The following is a 22669-nucleotide window of genomic DNA, read 5'->3' on the forward strand; positions in this document are numbered from 1 at the left end:
CAGGGATATGGAGCACCTGGAACTCTCATCCAACTGCTGGTGAGAATGGAAACTAGTTTCAAACCAATTTGGAAAGCAGTTGGCTTTATTTACTAAAATTAAAGATACTGTACCTCATGACCTAGCGATTTCTCTGTTAGGCATATATCCAACGGAAATCTGTGCCCATGTGTAACAGGAGACATGTATAAGAAAGCTTATAGAGTATGCTTTATTTATAAGTCTAAGCATAGCAATAATCTAAAGTCCATCTACAGGAGAATGGATTAGTAAATGTAGGTATAGTTACACTGTGGAATACTGCATAGCTATGGATATGAGCTACAACCGAATGCTATAATATGAATGAATCTTATAAATATAATATTGAGCTAGAAAAAGCTGATACAGAAGACTATACTGCAGGTTCCATTTACATAAAATTCAAAAACAGGCAAAACTGTAAGGTTGAGTGATGCATTCTTGGATGGCAAAAAGTATAAAGAAAAGCCAAGAGTTACAGTTAAGGAAAGGATGTGATTTGACTCAGAAAGGCTGTAGGGAACTTCTGCGGGCTGGCACTGATCTATTTGCTCTGAGTCGCCCATCCAGGGATGTTTATTTCAGATATCTATGCTTTATGTCCTTTCTGACATGTGATGTATTTTATGCACTAATTCTAGCTAACTTCTGCAGTCACAGGGAGTCAATACGAAAATCTCCAAATGATAAACATATTATTTAGAAATAAGAACCAAACAAAGTAAACTGTGAAAGTATTGTATTTTTCTTGGTTAAATAATGCATACTTATTCATTTCATAACCAAGAAAAACCATCACACTGTATTTACATTTTTATATTTCAAAACATCTATATGAGTGGATACCCAGATTATAAACAAATAAATTTGTTGGCTGAATGAACTTAGTTTGAGGAGTTCTAATTTTGGAATGAGTTATTTTGCATTGCCCTGTATATTTATGAAAATTCTTTTATGCATTCAATAATGATGTCAAGATCCTTTCTTTTTTCTGTGTAATTTTCCAGGCAACTTTTGAGAACTTTGAATAGGATAGAAATAAGGAGTAAAGGGTTTTTTGTTTCAGTAACAACATCTTTTTTTACAGTTATTGAGGACTGTGACCACAAGGAAAGTTTGTAGTCGTAAGTTGGCCTTTTATCTTTCCTGACTTCATTGCATTTTAAAGGTTTTTGTATTAAAAAATAGCAATGCTCGTGGCACCTGGGTGGCTCAGTGAGTTAAGACTCTGCCTTCGGCTCAGGTCATGATCTCAGGGTTTTGGGATCCAGTCCCGCATCGGGCTCCCTGCTCAGCAGGAAGCCTGCTTCCCCCTCTCTCTGCCTACTCGTGATCTCTCTCTCTGTGTCAAATACATAAATAAAATCTTAAAAAAAAAAAGAAATAGCAATGCTCATACATAACGACCACCACCATCACCCCCCAGAAAACCAACCAAACAAAGGAAAATATCTGAACCCCTACAAAAACCCAGCATTATGAAGCTTTTTTAAAAAGGTTTTTCTTTTATTAACATATAATATATTATTTGTTTCAGGGGTACAGGTCTGTCAATCATCAGAGTTACACAATTCGCAGTGCCTACCATAGCACATATCTTCCTCAATGTCTGTCTCCCAGTTACTCTATTCCTCCCCTCAACACCCAGCAACCCTCAGTTTGTTTCCTGATATTGAGAATCCCTTATGGTTTGTCTCCATCCCCAGACCCATCTTATTTCATTTTTCCCCTCCCTTCCCCCGACGACCCTCTGCCCTGCCTCTCAAATTCCTCATATCAGAGAGATCATATGATAATTGTCGTTCTCTGATTGACTTATTTTGCTCAGCATAATACCCTTTGCTTCTATCCAACACATTGCATATGGCAAGATTTCATTTTTGATGGCTGCATAGTATTCCATTATATATATATACCACATCTTCTTTATCCATTCATCTGTCGATGGACATCTAGGTTCTTTCCATAGTTTGGCTATTGTGGACATTGCTGCTATAAACATTCGGGTGCACATGCCCCTTTGGATCACTACATTTGTATCTTTAGGGTGAATAACCAGTAGTGCAATTGCTAGGTCACAGGGTAGCTCTATTTTCAACTTTTTGAGAAACGCCCATACTGTTTTCCAGGGTGGCTGCACCAACTCGCATTCCCACCAACAGTGTATGAGGGTTCCCCTTTCTCCTCATCCTCACCAACATCTGTCGTTTCTTGACTTGGTATTTTTAGCCATTCTGACTGGTGTGAGGTGGTATCTCACTGTGGTTTCGATTTGTATTTCCCTGATGGCGAGTGTTGTGGAGCACTTTTTCATGTGTCTGTTGGCCATCTGGATGTCTTCTTTGCAGAAATGTCTGTTCATGTCTTCTGCCCATTTCTTGATTGTATTATTTGTTCTTTGGGTGTTGAGTTTGATAAGTTCTTTGTAGATTTTTGGATACTTTTCCCTTTATCTGATATGTCATTTGCAAATATATTTTCCCATTCTGTCAGTTGTCTTTGGTTTTGTTGACTTGTTGACTGTTTCCTGTGCATAAGTTTTTATCTTTTTTTTTTTTAAGATTTTATTTATTTATTTGACAGAGATCACAAGTAAGCAGAGAGGCAGGCAGAGAGAGAGAGGGGGAAGCAGGCTCCCTGCCGAGCAGAGACCCCAATGTAGGGCTCCATCCCAGGACCCTGGGATCATGACCTGAGCCGAAGGCAGAGGCCTTAACCCACTGAGCCACCCAGGTACCCACAAAAGCTTTTTATCTTGATGAAGTCCCAATAGTTCATTTTTGCCCTTGCTTCCCTTGCTTTTGGTGATGTTTCTAGGAAGAAGTTGCTGCAGCTGAGGTTGAAGAGCTTGCTGCCTGTCTTCTTCTCAAGGATTTTGATAGATTTTTCTTTCACATTGAGGTCTTTCATCCATTTTGAGTCTGTTTTTGTGCGTGGTGTAAGGAAATGGTCCAGTTCTTCTGCATGAGGCTGTCCAATTTTCCCAACACCATTTGTTGAAGAGACTGTCTTTTTTCCATTGGACATTCTTTCCTGCTTTGTCGAAGATTAGTTGACCATAGAATTGAGGGTCCATTTCTGGGCTCTCTGTTCTATTCCATTGATCTATGTGTCCGTTTTTGTGCCAGTACCATACTGTCTTGATGATTATAGCTTTGTAATAGAGCTTAAAGTCTGGAATTGTGATGCCACCAACTTTGATTTTCTTTGTCAACATTCCTCTGACTATTTGGGGTCTTTTCTGGTTCCATATAAATTTTATGATTATTTGTTCCATTTCTTTGAAAAAAATTGATGGTATTTTAATAGGGGTTGCGTAAAATGTGTAGATTGCTTTAGGTAGCATAGACTTTTTCACAATATTTGTTCTTCCAATCCATGAGCATGGAACGTTTTTCCATTTCTTTGTGTCTTCCTCAATTTCTTTCATGAATACTTCATAGTGTTCTGAGTACAGATTCTTTGCCTCTTTGGTTATATTTATTCCTAGGTATCTTACGGTTTTGGGTGCAGTTGTAAATGGGATCGACTCCTTGATTTTTCTTTCTTCTGTCTTGTTGTTGGTGTATAGAAATGCAACTGATTTCTGTGCATTGATTTTTATATCCTGACATTTAGTGAATTCCTCTATGAGAGCTAGCAGTTTTGGAGTGCAGTCTTTTCGGTTTTCCACTTAAAGTATCATATCACCTGCAAACAGCAAGAGTTTGACTACTTTGCTGATTTGGATGCCTTTTATATCTTTTTGTTGTCTGATTGCTGAGGCTAGGACTTCTAGTGCTATGTTGAATAGCAGTGGTGATAGTAGACAGCCCTGCCATGTTCCTGACCTTATGGGAAAAGCTCACCGTTTTTCCTCATTGAGGAAGATACTCGCTGTGGGTTTTTCACAGGTGACTTTTATGATATTGAGGTATGTACCCTCTATGCCTACACTGTGAAGAGTTTTGATCAAGAAAGGATGCTGTACTTTGTCAAATGCTTTTTCAGCATCTATTGAGAGTATCATATGGTTCTTGTTCTTTCGTTTATTAATGTATTATATCACATTGATTGCTTTGCGGATGTTAAACCAAACTTGCAGCCCAGGAATAAATCCCACTTGGCCGTGCTGAATAATCCTTTTAATGTACTGTTGGATCCTATTGGCTAGTATTTTGGTGAGAATTTTTGCATCTGTGTTCATCAAGGATATTGGTCTGTAATTCTCCTTTTTGATGGGGTCTTCATCTGGTTTTGGGATCAAGGTGATGCTGGCCTCCTAAAATGAGTTTGGAAGTTTCCCTTCCATTTCTATTTTTTGGAACAGCTTCAGGACAGTAGGTATTAATTCTTCTTTAAATGTTTGGTAGAATTCGCCTGGGAAGCCTTCTAGCCCTGGGCTCTTGTTTGTTGGGAGATTTTTGATTACTGTTTCAGTCTCCTTACTGGTTATGGTTCTGTTCAGTAGGTAGGTTTTTTGTCTCTAGGAATGCATCCATTTCTTCCAGATTATCAAATTTGCTGGTGTATAGTTGCTCATAATTATGTTCTTATAATTGTTTGTATTTCTTTGGTATTGGTTGTGATCTTTCCTCTTTCCCTCATGATTATTAATTTAGGTCCTTTCTCTTTTCTTTTTGATAAGTCTGGCCAGGGGTTTATCAATCTTACTAATTCTTTCAAAGAACCAGCTCCTAGTTTCGTTGATTTGTTCTACTGTTCTTTTGGTTTCTATCTCATTGATTTCTGCACTAATCTTTATTATTTCTCTTCTCCTGCTAGGGTTTGGCTTTCTTTGCTATTCTTTCTCTAGCTCCTTTAGGTGTAGTGTTAGGTTGTATACTTGATACCTTTCTTGTTTCTTGACAAAAGCTTGAATTGCTATATACTTACCTCTGGGGATTGCCTTTATTGTGTCCCAAAGATTTTGAAGAGTTGTGTTTTCATTTTCATTTGTTTCCATGAATTTCTTCAATTCTTCTTTAATTTCCTGGTTGACCCATTCATTCTTTAGTAGGATGCTCTTTAGCCTCCATGTGTTTGAGCTCTTTCCATCTTTCCTCTTGTGATTGAGTTCTAGTTTCAAAGCATTGTGGTCTGAAAATATGCAGGGAATGATCCATGTGTTTTGGTACCAGTTGAGACCTGATTTGTGACCCAGGATGTGATCTATTCTCCAGAGAGAATGTTCCATGTACACTAGAGAAGAATGTTGCTTTGGGATGGAATGTTCTGAATATATCTGTGATGTCTGTCTGATCCAGTGTGTCATTTAAAGTCTTTATTTCCTTGTTGATCTTTTGCAAAATGATCTGTTCATTTCAGTGAGGAGGGAGTTTAAAGTCCCCTACAATTATTGTATTATTGTCGATATATTTCTTTGATTTTATTATTAATTGGTTATATAATTGGCTGCTCCCATGTTAGGGGCATAGATATTTAAAATTGGTAGATTTTCTTGTTGCACAGACCCTTTAAATATGATATAGCATCCTTCATCATCTCATATTATAGTCTTTGGCATAAACTCTAATTTATCTGATATAAGGATTGCCACCCCAGCTTTCTTTTGATGTCCATTAGCATGGTAAATTGTTTTCCACCACCTCACTTTAAGTCTGGAGTGGTGTTTCTTGCAGACAGCATATCAATGGGTCTTGTTTTTTAAAATCCATTCTGACACTGTGTGTCTTTTGTTTGGGGGCATTTAGCCCATTTACATTCAGAGTAACTACTGAAAGATATGAATTTAATGCCATTGTATTGCCTTTAAGGGGACTGTTACTGTATATTGTCTCTGTTCCTTTCTGGTCTGTTACTTTTAGGGTCTCTTTTTGCTTAGAGGACCCCTTTTGATACTTCCTGTAGGGATGGTTTGGTGTTTGCAAATTCTTTTAGTTTTTGTCCTGGAAGCTTTTTATCTCTCCTTCTATTTTCAATGGCAGCCTAGCTGGATATAATATTCTTGGCTGCATAATTTTCTCACTTAGTGCTCTGAATATATCATGATAGTCCTTTCTGGCCTGCCAGGTCTCTGTGGATAGGACTGCTACCAATCTAATATTTCTGCTGTTGTATGTTACAGACCTCTTGTCCCAATTTGCTTTCAGGATTTTCTCTTTGTCATTAAGACTCGTAAGTATTATTATTAGGTGATGGGGTGTGGACCTATTTTTATTGATTTTGAGGGGGGTTCTCTATGCCTCCTGGATTTTGTTGCGTGTTCCCTTTGCCAAATTAAGGAAATCTTCTGGTATAATTTGCTCCAATATACCTTCTGCCCCCCCTTCCTTATTCTTCTGGAATCACAGTTATTCTAATATTGTTTCATCTTATGATATTACTTATCTTTAGAATTCTCCCCTCGTGGTCCAGTATCTTTTTTTTTTTCAGCTTCTTTGTTCTCAATTATTTGGTCTTCTATATCACTAATTCTCTCTTCTGCCTCATGTATCCTAGCAGTAGGAGCCTCCATTTTTAATTGTACCTCATTAATAGCTTTTTTTATTTCAACTTGGTTAGATTTTAGTTCTTTTTTCTCCAGAAAGGGATTTTATTTCTCCAGAAAGGGATTGTCTAGTATCTTCCATGTTTTTTTCGAGCCCAGCTAGCACCTTGATAATCATCATTCTGAACACTAGTTCTGACATCTTACTAATCTCTGTATTAATTAGGTCCCTAGCCATTGGTACTACCTCTTGTTCTTCTTTTGAGGTGAGTTTTTCCTCCTTGTCATTCTATCCAGATAAGAATAGATGAATGAGAGAACAAAATACTAAAAGGGTAGCAATGACCCCAGAAAAATATACACTAACCAAATTGAAACGCGGGGGTTGGAGATAGATGTCTGTCTATCTATATGTATCTGTATGTGTATACATCTGTATATGTATACATATATACATATATCTATATCTAGCTATATAGATAGATAGATAGAGATAGATATGACTGGTGAATAGAACAGAGCCACAAACTTGATTTTGGGTGTATTTTTGTCTATTAGAAGAAACTGCCTCCCAAAATTTTTAAAGAAATTAAAACATATATATACACAAAAATAAGGGTAAACACAATAAAGAGATGGAATATGACTGTAAAGATGAAAATTTTAAAAGATTCTATAAAAGGAATTGATAAGAAGTTGGTTGAGAAAAGAGAAAAGAAAAAGAGGAAAGAATGCGATAAGGCTGGAGACTAGAACAAAGCCATGCACTAAATTTAGGGTATATTTTGATTTGTTAGAAGAAAGTATATCCCAAAATTTCAAGAAAGAAAAACCTATATATATATATATATACACAAAAAATAAGGTTAAATAAAATTAAAGGCTAGAATATGACTATAACAATGAAAATTAAGAAAGATTTTTTTTAAAAAGTATTGATAAGATAAAATAGTTTAAAAGGGTTAAAATAGGAAAGAGGAAAATTTTTAAAAATTGAGTAAGAAAGAAAGTTTTTAAAAGTTAACTTTGAAAGACTTAAGAATCATGGGAAAAGAGCCATGAGTGCTATGTGTTGCATTCCCCTAGCTCTGGAGTTCTGCAGTTCTCGTTGATTGGTGAACTTGATCTTGGTGAATGTTCTTGCCGATCTTCTGGGGGAGGGGCCTGTTGCAGTGATTCTCAAATGTCTTTGCCCGAGGCACAATTGTACTGCCCTTGCCAGGGGCCAGGTTAAGTAATCTGCTTAGGTTCATGCTCGGGAGCTTTTGTTCCCTCAACACTTTCCATAGAGCTTTGGAGGACTGGAATGAAGATGGTGGCCTCCCAATCTCTGGCCTGGAGGAGCCAAGAGTTCAAGGCCCCACTCCTCAGTGTGCCCTCAGGGAAAAGCAGTGAATCCCTCCTGTCTCCCTGGTCTCTGGCCACAATCCAAGCTCACCCAGCCTGTGACTGAGCATTTCTCTCTCTGGTGCATGGCTCTCTTTGGAGTCTCCAAACCCAGCAGATTTCCTGCATGCACTTCCATGCCACTTGTCCCTGAGGAGGAAGGTGAGTCTCCCCGGATCTGCCAGTTGTGGGGTCCCTGCTTGAAGAGCAGTGGCCTGACTGTGCCTCAGATCACGGTTTAAGGTAACCCCGAGCTGAGAGTGCACTCCTCAGCTCCGTCTCTGTAACCAGCTTCCTGGCTCTGATACCTGAGAGCTCCGTCACACTCAGAAACCCCTGGTCTTTTTGTGACCCTGTGGGTCCTGTGACCACAGTGTCCCCGCAAGGGCTCCACACCCTGCTTAGCCTTTGGAGTGACGTCCCTCAGTGGAGCTGACTTCTAAAAGTTCCAATTTTGTGCTCCCCTGCTCTAGGTCTTGTGGGGAGCCAGCCCGTCCCGCCCCACCTACCCCCCACAGTCTACCTTCCCAATATTGCCTCAGATTCACTTCTCTGCACATCCTACCTTCTAGAAAGCAGTCAATTTTCTGTTCCTAGAATTGCTGCTCTTCTTCTCTTCGATCTCCTGTTGAGTTTGTAGGTGTTCAGAATGGTTTGAAAAGTACCTAGCTGAACTCCTGGGACCCAAGGATATTTCAGTCTCCTTCTCCTCTGCCATCTTGCTCCTTCCCCACCTTTTAAAGATTTTATTTATTTATTTGAGAGAGAGTGTGTAGAAGTGGGGGAAGGGGCAGAGGGAGAGGGAGAAGCTCCCTACTAAGCAGGGAGCCTTATTCAGGGCTCTATCCCTGGACCCTGAGGTCATGACCTAAGCCGGAGTCAGATGCTTAACTGATTGAGCCACCCACGTATCCCTGAAGCTTAGAAAGAGCTAACCTAAGGAAACAATGTCCTCAGTACCCACCATTTCACAGATGTTGCAGTGTATCTACGTGCAAAGCACAGCTTTTAATATCACACATTCTCATTGTATTTTATCCCAGGACTTCTCACCATCAAGGCAGGATGCTTATAGATCATTTTAATTGCCAATTTAAGTGCATTCTGAGTTCACTGATAAACCATACAAGAGAAATGTTGCTTTTCAAATACTGAAGGTATCTCCTTTTTAATTCTTTGTTTGCATTTACTTATTTTGGATTAGTTTTTGTTGAAAAGAGTTACAGTTATTGTGGTGAGCATTTTATGATGTTTATAATTGTAGAATGACTTATATTGTATGCCTGAAAGTAATATGTCAGCTATACTCCGATTAAAAAGGAAAAAAAAGAAAAAAGAAGTATAGTTAGCCTGAAAAAGGTATGTGAAATGTTCTTTCCAAAAAGGCTTTCTTAAAAACAAACAAACTCTTAGAAATTAGTATAAAAAAGACAAATATTCTTCCAATATTAAAAGAAAGGAAATTTGAAAGTCAGGGTTTTACTCTATTAAATTAACTTCTAAAAATATGATGGATTAAACTCCCAGACTCTTGGACAGGGTTACCATAACATCTATGATGAAATCAGAAATTTTTATAAAGGGAAAAATAGTCCTGGTTCCAACTCGGTAGCTCTCTTTGACTTTCTAGCTAACATAGAGAAATAAATATGACTGATTGCTCTGAAAATCTGTTGTCTCAAGTCAGCTAAGAAGCACATCAATCAATTATTCTTATATGTTTTAAAAAACGTGCTTTAAACCCACTTTTTAAGGAAACATATTGAGACATCTGGATTCCTTCGCCTTTAGATTTGGCAACTACTTTGGTCTCTTTTCACTTGAAAAACAATTCATCTGATCATAATGTCTCAAACTTTTGAGTGTTTACAATAAAAATAATTGACACCTATTGCACCCCTTTCTGACAGGGATGGGAGCCACCCAGATGGCCACCCCCAGGTCAGGCAGGTCACCTTGCCTCGGCCTTTGTGTTGTGTTGCAGCTGGGCGAGCTCACTAGTGTCTCTTTCCAAGGAATGGTCATCCTAATCCATCTATGCTAAAAGCATCGATTAGATCTTCCTTCTCTAAGAAGGTTGCCTTTCAGGTACAGGAGTGAGAAGATAAGTAGTTCTAGGCATAAAGGTCAACAAATCTGTTTTTAAAATAGGACTGACAACCAGCTGCAAGCACTAAGTTCAACCTACACGTGTGTACTCTAAAATCAGTTCTGACTCATCCGTTCTGTCTGCTTGGCACCCCTGTTTATAGGACGCCTTGAGCCTGCTCCTGGAGCAATGGTTTTGGTAAATAGCTTACCGTTTTCCACAGGGTGGATGAAAAAGGACAGCCTGATCTTGGTTGATAAAATGTGTACCCTGCTGAAGGCGTATTTTGTAAAGTCTTGAGCAATTATTTAAAATGTGTGTGTGTGTGTGTGTGTGTGTGTGTATGCGCGTGCGCACGCGTGAGCTCACTTGCTGTGCTAGGTAATGATTCATGTTCTGAGGGTGTGTTTTTCTCTCTTAAAGAGCTGGCAGCCAGCCGCCCTCTCAGAAATGGGAAATTTCTTGAGCTAATTTGGACATGCAGGCTACGTTTTTTACACCACAAAGCTGTAACTCTTTGTCCAGACAGCGCCGCCAATTATCTGTGAATATCCCTATTCAGGAGAGACTTAAAAAACCAAAGACACAAAAAAGCCGGATCTTTTTGCCTGTTTTGCATACAAACATTCAGGGTGATTGTATATTAATATCTATTTCTGAAGCAGAAAGGAGTTAAAGGGTTGACCTGATTCTCTTAGTAAAGAAAATACAGCTACCATCCATTTTCTGAAAATTTGCCCTTGGGTTCAAGTGCAGGCTGGAAGGTGAGAACTTTTGGATTAAACCCAGCATAATAAGGTTTCTGCCAAAGAATCCACTCTTTCTATATCTTAGTTTTTCCAATCTGTCCAACAGGCATTTACTTCCCGCCTTACAGGAAAATAAAGCCTCGGTCATTGGTTTGGAGATACACATCCTGACACATGCATTTGTGCTGTTCAAGGGGCTAAGCTCTGGGGCACCATGTTGCTGTGGACCCCTTTCTTCGCCACCAGTGTCCTTTTTCCCTGTGGTCCCCACACTTCTTACTGGCCCAGAAAAGATCCTGTCTCTGTGGTGAACACCCAGGGGAAAATTGTATGGCACGTCCAATCGATTTCACCAGGAAACAGGCAAAAATGAAGGCAGGTTTTGTGAAAGTTTCATTCTGTATTTTCCTTACTACGAGAAGGCAGAATTTTCTCCAAGGGCAGAAAGATGCAGGATTGAGCCTGGAGTGACCTGTTAGAAGAATCGCTAATAGAAGAGGTAGAGAGGTGTTAGCATTCACTCTTCTGAGGGTCTTTAAAGCAGACAGGCAAATAAAACACGGAACAAATGTGGCTCCCAAATAGAGGCTGGAGGATTGGTCTTGTCACTTTTTTAGAGGTCCTTTTAATTTACAGCATGCTGGCACGAAGTATTCGGTCTGCCATCAATTAACTTGGAGTGTCATCCTACGTGTCAAGCTGTGTAGCATGTGTTGGGAACTCAAAAGTGTATAAGAAACAATTTTTGTTCTCAAGGTCTTCTTAACCTCCCCGGGGGAGAAATACATACAAATAATTACAATACTATGTGATAAGTGCTAGACTAGCAGCAAAAAACCCAAAACCAAAAAACAGAAAACAAGCCCTGTGTGCTATGATTACAAATTTTGCCTGAGATGGTTAGCACTGGAGAAATAGAATCTGCACTTGACCTTGAAGACCGAGTAGGAGTGAGGCAGGGAAGGCCATTCTAGGCAGAGGGGAGAGAGCATGGACCTAAGCCTGAAAAAGTGGCTGTCAGTGGAGATGAGGAGTATTTTAGAGAGGACGGAGTAACTTTTGAGGTTCAGACAGTCCCCGGTTTCTTACCCTGCTCGGTCTGTGGCCGTTAATTGGATGTGTGATTTGGGGCACGTTACTTAGCCTCTGTGAGCCTCAGTTTCTAAATCTGTAATGTGGAGGCAATGATGATCTCTCCTCTGGCAGGGCTGTTGTGAGAATTAGAACAACCAATCCAAAGGGCTAGGAACAGTGTGAGGACAGAGTAAATAGGCAGTAAATGGTCACTGTTATCCTGTCTTCTTGAACAGGCTGCCATTGTGGCTTTGGACCTGCAGATCATTCAGAATGTCATGATCTGATCCTGGGAGGGGTTTCTCAATATCAACATCTGTAAAATGGAAGGAGCACCTACTTTCAGGGTTGTTTCGAGATTAGAGCTAACGTTAAACATAGGAGCAATAGGGGCCTTGATTCTGAATCTGGGTGTATATAGAAGTGTACCTTCTGCTAAAGCAGAGGCTAAATCAGAAAATCAAATTTGAAAGTATGGTATCTCTCCCCCCAAGGGTGATGTGTCACGTTAATGAATGTGTTTTGGTGTGAGTTGGTATAAATAGTCACCCAAGCGTGTTTGTTTTTCCACTTCTGTGTCCTGTGCCAAGCACCGCACTGGGCACCCAGGAGATGTTTAAAGAAATACTTGCTACGTGAATAAATGGGTAACTCTCTAGCTGATTTGGCCAAACACATTTTTTGTTTTTAAAGGAGGGAAACAATTTTAGATCCTGAAATTGCTTTTTAAAAAAAAAACAAGTTCCTAAACCATTTGAACAATTGAACATGTACAGATTCATGTGAATCAGCTTGTGGGGAGGATCATGCTGTTCTAAAAGCTTTGTTTGCTGGGAGGATGCATTGGTCCAACCAGTCATTATAATTGCAAACAGTTATTATGTCTGTGATTATTATTATGACATTTCTAATAAGTATTATTGTAGAGGTCAACCTAGTGTTATGTCAATAAACCAGGACTAGAATATCTTACATGTTCACTTCATACTTTTTCTTCCTGAACTATATTTAGATAATAGAAATGGTAGAAACTCCAGTATTTTTTATTTTCCCAAAGAAACCTCTTTACCTTTTACCCCTGCCCAATTGTATCATGCCTCTGAGAGGTCACATTGCCACTGTTTTTTCCAATTTTAATTATGCTTAATAATAAGGAAAATAGTTACATGTAGGCTGGTTCAAGCTTGTGAAAATTGCACTCACTCTCTGACTGCAAAATGCTGGATGTCAGAGAGAAAAATCAGCCTGGATGCACTTGTACCTTCTTATCACATAACGCAGCCACAACCTCAGAGTAAATGTGCTCTTTTCCATCCGCTTCCAAGCAGAACCAGACCCAAGTTATGCCACACAAAATCACTGCTTTCTTATTTTTGAAGTAGGGCAGGAAGAGAATTCACAACTTGGCTTGAGAATGTATCTGTTCTTCTTCTTCTTCTTCTTCTTCTTCTTCTTCTTCTTCTTCTTCTTCTTCTTCTTCTTCTTCTTTTTTAAGATTATTTATTTATTTGAGAGAGAAAGAGAGAGAGTGGGAGAGAGAGAATGAGAAGGGGTAGGCACAGAGGGAGAGGGGGTAGCAGGCTCCGTACTAAGCAAGGAGCCTGATGTGGGACTCTATCCCAGGACCCTGGGATCAGAGCCTGAGCCAAAGGCAGATGCTTAACCAACTGAGCCACCCAGGTGTCCCAAAAATGTATCTGTTTTTTAAGAACTTATTTTCTGGTTCACCTTTTTTTTTTTTTGAGAGATTTTATTTATTTATTTGAGAAAGAGAGAGAGCGTATGTGAGTGGGAGTGGAGGGGCAGAGGGAGAGGGAGAAGCAGACTCCCTGCTGAGCAGGGAGCCCAACATCAGGCTCAATCCCAGGACCCTGAGATCATGAGCTGAGCCGAAGGCACACGTTTAACCGACTGAGCCACCTGCTGCCCCTCTGGTTCACATTTTAAGTAAAAATTTCTAATATGACACATTTAGTTTAGATCCTCTTATTTGTTCCTCAGGAGAAAAGGAAGAAAATATACCTAACCAACACTCTTTTTGTTCTGACCATTTATTTGGTCTAGATTTAGAATCCTTTAGTTAATGGAGACTTTGAAAACCTATTCCTTTATACATTTGAAAACTAGGGAGTTTAGGGGGGAATTGACCCACTAAATTGAGTTTTTTTTTTTTAAGTGTTTATTTATTTATTTGACGGAGAGAGACACAATGAGAGAGAGAACACAAGCAGGGGGAGAGGCAGGCAGAGGGAGAAGCAGGCTTCCCACAGAACAGGGAGCCTCATGTGGGCCTCAATCCCAGGACCCTGGGATCATGACCTGAGCTGAAGGCAGATGCTTAACTACTGAGCCACCCAGGTGCCCCACTAAATTGAGTTTTAAGAGGCCCCTGGCTTGTTCTCAAACTTGTACCTTCTTTTAGTTGAGACCTTTGATATTTTAGGTGCTGCCTTTCAGGTTCATAGTCCTCACTATTCAAAGCTGACATGCTCACTCATTCATTTCACCATTGTCATTGATTCACTGAGCAGCTACAATTAGGTTGAACAAATAAAATTACTATTTTTGTAGATTAAAAAAAAGGACAACTCAGTGTTCAATCTCATAAATATTTATTGAGGACCTACCACGTGAGAAGCAATTAAGGTTCAGTTGTATAGGGAACCTAATGCAAGAGACTCCGGTAGAATACCAAACAACAGCTTTCAGAGAGTCACTCTACTGATTTGGTACAATTGTCTATTTGCAAACAATGTTTTATATGGCACTTAATTTTTTTGAAAAGTTGCCAGGTTTGCCAATCTTGCAGTTAATTTGCCTGATCAACAGAATTGAGCAAAATTATTCTTAAGTTTTTCTGGTTATAAAGGAAAAAGGGTGTACATAATTACTGAAAACAAATGGTTAAATAATATGGAAGTCTATAAAATAAAAACTGAAAGTTCTTCCCTTACAGCCTGGATGGAGTAAACTGTGCTAACAACTTTTTATTCAAGATCACTCTCTCTCTCTCTTTTTTTCTTTCTTTATTTTACATATGAAATGAAATCTGTAGCTTTTTTTTTATCACTCAGAATGATATCATGACAGTTCTCCATACAGAGCGCATCACTTCTGAAATCAAGATGAGTCATCATGTCCGCTCAATAATCTTTTTAATCGTCACTTCCCACATTTAATTGCTTTTTAATTGAGTACTTCTCAAAATTCATTTTGATTGTGGTGATTGCCCAAAAACATTAAAAGAAGGCTTATAGTCTGCAAACACTTTCATTTAAAACCATCTTTTAAAGGAACATAAGGTACATGCAGCAACCACATGATTTTAGCACAGTGGGTTGAAAACAATACAAAAATAGTCATTCAAATGTCTTATCTCTAACCAACTTAGAATCCTCAAAAAAAAAAAAAAAAAAAAGGAAAGAAAAGAAAAAGAAAGAAAGAAAGAAAAAAATGCAACAAAAACAACACCCAAAACCTAAAACCAAACTAGGCTTCCTTGGGGGGGTGGGGATAGGGAGCGTGGGGTAGGGGTGGGAGGAGGGGAGGGGAGATGTGCCAGGGAAGACATAAAATGATGTTGGTGTTTTCATTTTTCTTTTATTGAGATATAGCTGATATATAACATTATATTAATTGCTAGTGTGCAACATAATAATTTGGCATTTGTATTGTCTCATCTTAATTTTAGAAATGAAGACAATGAACTTTGAATTTCTACATGGAAGTTCACAGTCTCCAAATTTTTCTTAAACCTCTGCCATCTTACACCACTTACTTGCCAATGAACGTGGGAGACCAAATGAGAAGGTAGTGTACAAATGTTAACAGAATATATCTGAAATAATGTGTTATGCTTAATTTAACCACCCTTTCCCCCTCTGGACATAGTTGTAGTTGAATGTAACACACATATATGGAATAGAATCATATTTTCTGCTAGTAAAAGTTCTGGCTCCTGGGGCAGGCATAAATATGTCAGCATTTTAATAGGTTTCTACAAAAAAACATTGACTTCCAGGGGTTCCACCAGCTAACCCGCTGGAGAATACTGGCACAGTTGCAAGGATTTTGTGCCACAGTCAAAAGGTTTGCTGTTTCCTCTGAAATGAAAAAAGAGATTGGACTGGGTGATCCTGAAGGGTTCTTTTCAAGAACATTTAGTTCTTGGGCTTATTTGCAAAGCTTTCAGTATCCCATACCCCAGAGACAGAAACAGCAAAATCTACCCCTACAAATACCAGTTTACTGAGATACCCAAGTATTGATACCATCGCTAGTAAGGTGCTTTTTTGGGCGTGGGGGACATATCTATTTTGCATCTTCCAAACTACAGATGTATTCCTACTTAAGGAAAAAATAGTGTGCACTTGGTCTTTTCAACTTGAACTACAAAAACATTTACTCCTTTATTTCTTTTATATTGCAAGCTCTACTAGTGAACCTAAAATGTTATGGAATTCGATTTAGTGAAACAATAACACAGATAAAGAGCTATGCATTTTGTACCAGATTTGCACCAAATCGTGCATCTGTACCAAAAATTACAAATTATGAATACTATCTGCCTAGAGAAAGACAGGCTTTGTTTTCTTGGGGCATGGAATGTGAACATGAAAGTTTCAGGAAAATACAGGGTTTTGTTCTTTCTCTACCTCCACATTGTATATTAAAAGCTGAAGTATAAATCATTCAGGACAGATCGATATGTGTGGAAATCTTACTTTTTTATCTATGGAAAATAGTCAATGAAAATGCTTTATAAAGTTACCTAAGACAAAATGATTTTTAAAAAATGCATAATTTCTTTGGTGGTATAATATTAGGAGCTGGCTGTAGCCCTATTCTGTTTTCCTCTCTTTTGGCTTTTTAAGGAGAAGTTAAGAAATCGTTACCCTTAACATTGCTAGAGTGGTCAAGTGTCATGTTTTGCAGATAGAAATCTGAGTGGAAGACTCTAGGTGCTCAGCTTGAATTACTGTTAAGTCATTTTATACTGATGAGTGATTTTTATATGGGAGGGCCTCAGACTGCATTATGTCTGCGTTTCTACCTCTGGAAAATATTTAGATGATTGCCTGAAATGGTTTAAAAAAAAAAAAAGGTCTTTTATTTGTAGATCTGGGAAAATTAAACCAAGACAGGATGATCAGACTATTTCTTTATAAAACGTACGAGGCACATTCCTTTATTATTAGCACATAGCATTTCTTTGCAAAAAGAATGCCTGTATTTATTGTAGAAAAATCCCAAACCACAAAATAACCCATAACCAATGGCTAGAGGCACTGGGAAAGATTACCATAATAATATTTTAGAATCTAGCCTTCCAGTCTTCTGAGTATAAGTGAATGTATGCAGCAGAATGCTTAGAAAGTCAACTAGTGAAGAACCTCCTCTCCGGGGAGGGTTCATTGCCTTTAAGACCTGAAAAGAGAAGTTGCCAGGTCTAAGCTACCCGTGGGCAATCCCTAAACCCATCTATTGTGCTTAGAGGATTAGTTCAATTTGGGCCTCCCGATTTAATGTCCCAGAAGGTAAAATCAACTGTTCCTTATTGGAGAGAGTAAAAGGAAGAGTGGCTGAGCCCTAAAGCAGAAAAGAGGAGGCCAGGAAGTGGCTGTATGCCCAAGGAAATCAGAAGAGCTCGGGTCTGGTCATCAGGAAGACTGAATTTAGATACTGAGCACTGTGTGACCCTGGTTGCATTGGCAACTTCTCTGGGCACCGGTTTTCCCATTTATGAAATGAAGGGATAGCAGATAAGGGAGAATGGAATGTGGGAGAGAGACTATAGAAATATCTTAGGCAGGGGCGCCTGGGTGGCTCAGTCGGTAAAGCAGCTGACTCTTGACTTTGGCTCAGGTCATGATCTCAGGGTTGGGAAATTAAGCCCAGTCTCAGGTTCCACGCTCAGCAGGGAGTCTTCCTGAAGATTCTCCCTCTCCCTCTATCTCTACCCCCATCCCCCTCATGCACACACACTTTCTCTGTCGAATAAATAAATAAATCTTTTAAAAAATTAAGGCGTACTTCCTAGTTAATTGGAAAGATTGGCCTGAGAAAGAACTATATTTCTAAATTGAGTGGTGGTGGGTAAGTGGGAAGAGATGAGGAAGGAGAATATCTTAATAGAAGGTTTGGATAAAATTTGGATCTGATTTAATTTCTTCATTCAAGATCTAGATCTGTGCCGTCCAATATGGCGGCCTCTAGCCACGTGCAATGACTGAACCCGCAAAACATGACTAGTCTGAATTGAGATGGGCCGTAAGTGTAAAAGACATTCTGGGCTTTGAAAATTTAGAACCTAAATTGTAAAATATACCCTTAACAATTTTAAAATATTGATCCAGTGTTGAAATGATAGTATTTTAGCTATATCATATTAAATAAAATATACTAAGAAAATTTATTTTACCTGTTTCTTTTTAAATTTTTTTTAATGTGGCAACTGGGAAGTTTTAAATTACATATGGGGCTTGTATTCTATTTCTATTGGACAGTGCTCATCAAAGATGTTAAGCTAATGGAATGTACTTTGGGAAAATGTGCGATCGCTAACCTGTACGTGGATATAGGAGATGTTACAGTTGTAAGAATGAGTGTCATTAGAAACCTAGATATTTTGGGATGCCTGGGTGGCTAGTCATTTAAGGGGTTGCCTTTGGTTCAGGTCATGATCCTGATTAAGCCCCGGATCTGGGTCCTTGCTCCGTGGGGAGGCTGCTTCTCTCTCTGCCTGCTCTGCCTGCTGCTTCCCCTGCCTGTGTTCTGACAAATAAATAAATAAAATCTTAAAAAAAAAAAAAGAAGAAAAAGAAAAGATACTTCACAGATAAGAGAAAAGCGGGAAATGGGAATAAGTAAAACACTTGAAGGGGAATAATGGTAACAGGTTTACAACTCTGTTTGAATGTAAACTCCTGCATAACAAAAAGCATTTGGAGGTAATCTGCAGGGAAACTTGCTGGAACCACCCCTTTTGTAGTGACTATTTTATCTGTGCCTTTTGTCGACTCTCTGAAATAGAGTTAGGCAAGAGGATGGGGTGTGAGAGGGGAAGAAATGGGAACTGGTTTACAAAGCGGGTTTATAGACTTCATAGGCTGAGCTCACACCACGGAAAGGAGTTAGTATGTGTCAATAAGTGATTACAACTTCTCTGACAAGCTGAAAGCATTTGTTAAATCACAACTCATATTCCTGGAAAATGTTCTTTACTTTGTACAGATGAATCACTTACTTCCAGAAAATAGTACACTTACTGTATATCCCCTCAGTTCAGTCCTACTAATTAATTCAGGTAGCCAAGTAGGGTCAGATTTCATGGTAACATGACACCCTAAAAGGACACCAAAAATGTTCTAAACACCATATCCACTGGTTTGTGGAGTCTTCGTAAATTGCAGAGCCCCAGTTGACAGAAATAACCTTCCCTTTGACATTTTCTTTTCTATCCCCTCCTGGGTGCAATATCAGAGTCTGGTCATGGTTCTGACCCGTCTTGGCGGGGAGGGAGCTCAGAGTCAGTTGAAGAGCCAAGGTTCAAGTGTATAGTAGGTTCTCAATAAGTGAGAGCTATTGTGTCTTTTTCCTGAATATTTTCCTTCACCCAAAACCTAAATTAAAACTTTCTCCTCTCCATGTGCTGTAGGATTGTGTCTACCGCTTTAGTGATAGAAAACCACGAATGAACTCCTCTTCAGAGGTACAGTGTAATCACTGTGGACGTTCTCTTGGCCTGGGATTCTGGATAACACACAGATGTTTCTTCATCCCATATCTTCCTCTGAGACCTCATGTCGCCTCTCCATTTTTGCCAGGCCAGCTTCACAGATGTGTGCCTGGGTCTTCATACCACCTGTCCTTACAGCCTTTGCCCTCCCCAGCGCTCTGGGAACACTCAGAGGCCACAACGCTAACAAATCCCAACTCTGGCTTAGTTTGGGTTTGTGTGGGAATTCTGGGAGACCACAAAAGTTTGATGACCAGATAAAGATAACTTTCCTTTTTTTTTTTAGAGATTGCTTTACTGGGCCGCCTGGGTGGCGTGGTAGGTTAAGTCAGACTCTTGGTTTCTGCTCAGGTGGCGATATCAGGGTCATGAGATTGAGCCCAGAGTTGGGCTCCACACTCATCATGGAGTCTGGTTGAGACTCTCTCTCTCTCTTCCTCTGTCCCTTCCCTACATGCTCTCTCTCTCACTGTCTCTAAAATAAATAAATAAATCTTAAAAATAAATTAATAAATAAAGACTACTCTACTGAGGCATGATTGACCTATAAAGCTGCACACATTTGTCATATACAATTTTCTGTAATCAACAAAAGAGCAAGAGAGGTTATGTTGATAGTCTTTAGCTTTGGATCTTTTTGGAGGTCATGTCACCTCCATGACTCAGTTCCTTCATCTGTAGGATGAGTGATCTGGACTTGATCTCTAAACTTTCCAGCACTTAGATACTGAGCTTCTAGAATGCAATAGGCATGGAGAGGAAAGCGTGGGCTCATAACATTCTTCTAAGTTTTCAAGTGGAACAGTGTGGCTTGAAGCAGGATAGTGGGAATGGATTAGCTTTCTCAGAAATTTCACATTAAGGGTAAATTTCAATAGCTGTAACAAATCGATACCAGGTGAGCAAAAGCTTGCCATCCCTGACACTTCCATGTATTTGTTCCTATTTTTGCCACTGAACTGATTATTTATCATAAATCATGTGATTTATTAATCATAAAAATGATGCTGATTTTAAATTTTATCTATTAACCAAAAAAGCTTTATCTGCTTGTTAAGAATTAAACAAATCCTTAATATATGCCCATCGTAAAAAAATTCAAACAATGGAGAAAATGAAAAGAATCCAGGAAAAACCAAATGACCCAAATCGTGATCCTCCAGAAATAATACTTTTTAGAATTTTATTTAGATCCTACTGTGTTTGACCTTCCCTAAATGAGACCAAACTATAAATGCTCTTTGTAACCTGCTCTAAAAATAATCTTAAATATATTGTAGATATCTTTGTTCAATAATGACTGTTGATCTAGAATAATCGTTTGTAATGGCCATATTCCATTGTATTGCTATATTATAATACATTATTTATTCCTTTCATGATGGACATTTAAGCTATCTTTAATTTCCTACTATTATGGACAACACTGTGATGAATGTCAAGCCATACCTAATCTTACAAACGTATTCAAACACCCTCAGATACAGAGAACAGACTCATTTTTTTAAACAGGTAATTAGGAGGCAGCCTATAAATACAATTTGATAATCAGCTTGTCACTGCAATGCCACAATTCCTGATTTGCAAAAGATTAATGCATTATAACCATTATTTTCCTGAAGGGTGGAAACTTACCCTTAATCACTGGATCTAAAAATTCATTTCATGCTATTAGAGATCAGAAGGTAATCTACAGTATCCTTTCCCTAGCTGAAATGATTTTAGTTATTTCTAATTAAACCATCCCTGATGCACACAATAAAACATGTCCTAGCTTCTCATTTCATTTCATTTGAAGGTTCACTGTCATTCATGTTAAAAGCTCTTTGTTTTACTTAAATCAAAAATACCTTTGACTTGGGCTGACACCATCTCTTCTTGATAATCATTGAAGGTCATGGGTTGGATGAGTAAAAACAAAAGCCAACCATTCCTACAAATTGAGAATTTTTAACTTAAAAAAAAATCTGACATCTTAAGCAGATTAAAGCAGTGTGTATGAAGTCATTTAAAAAGAATTTTTTGAGAACATTTCCTCTTCAACCCTGTACCTCATCCAGTGTCTGGGACATAATATGCACTCATTTGTTGCTGAAGAAATGAATGTATGAACGAATGAAGCCACTTGTGGTTTGTAACTTAAATATTGGCAAATATCTGAACTGGTAGAGCCGCTTATATCTATAATTAGAATAATCCATATGAATTACCATACAATTGTGTTTTCTATACTTATGCATGGGGTGAATGTTTTCCACTAAACATAACTCACTGGTTTTATCATTCTCAGGATCTGTGGTTTATGGAAAGCATGAGCAAGCTGTGTTCTCTGGGCCAAACCTAGTCTGTTGCCCGCATTAGTAGAGCCTATGAGATGAGAATGACTTTAAAAGCATTTTAAAATGGTTTAAGACAACCAAAGGAGAATGATGCTTTATGACAGGTGAAAAATCACCTAAGATTTGAATTTCATTGAAAGAAAATTGTACCGTAACATTTTGTAATGTATCATGGTTACTTTTGTGCTACCTATAAAGGTGAGTGGTCCATAAAGCCTAAAATAATTACTATTTGGCCCTTTACCAAAAATTTTGCTACTCCTAGTTTAGGTTTGTCTTAGGTTGGGCTGCTGCAAGAGAATATCATAAACCGGGTGGCTTATAACAACAGACATTGATTTTGCACAGTTCTGGAGGCTGGGATGTTCAGAAGAACCGGTTTGAAGCTGCACGGGCAGTTTCAATGTTTGGCGAGGGTGGGCTTTCTGGTTTGTAGATGGCTGTCTTGTCTCTTTGTCCTCTCAAGGCAGAAGGGCAGTGGGAACGTTCTGGAAGCTCTTTTATAAGGGCACTAATCCCACTCATGAGTGCTCCACTCTCAGGACCTGATCAGCTCCCCAAAGCCCCACCTTCTAACACCTTCACACTGGAAGTTAGGACTTCATCATATGAAGCTTGGGACACAGGAACATTCAGTATAGAGCAAGGGCCAAAACTATTTCTTGGGTGTGGAGGAGAGTATTGCTCATCTAGCAGCAAGAATACTTTTGGGTTACTAGCCTTATGGAATGTTAGGGCAATGTACTAAAATGACAGGTAACTAGGCAAAGACAAGTCACTTGGCAGTATGCCTATTTTGTCAACAATTTGAAAATAATGGTGGCAGCATGTTTTCTTTTCTCT

The 22669-nt window shown here is 38.9% G+C and overlaps 1 protein-coding gene across 1 annotated transcript in view; it reads left to right on the plus strand.

Annotated features, from left to right (window-relative positions):
* TMC1 (transmembrane channel like 1) overlaps positions 1 to 22669 on the plus strand; it is a 373785-nt gene that overhangs the window by 16339 nt on the left and 334777 nt on the right. The window contains exon 3 of the mRNA XM_032866628.1: positions 15441 to 15559. The gene's annotated coding sequence lies outside the window, so the exon portion shown is untranslated. The remainder of the gene's footprint in view (positions 1 to 15440; positions 15560 to 22669) is intronic.

The sequence above is a fragment of the Lontra canadensis genome, unplaced genomic scaffold, assembly GCF_010015895.1.
Source record: "Lontra canadensis isolate GAN:19392208 unplaced genomic scaffold, GSC_riverotter_1.0 scaffold31, whole genome shotgun sequence".
NCBI lineage: Eukaryota > Metazoa > Chordata > Mammalia > Carnivora > Mustelidae > Lontra > Lontra canadensis.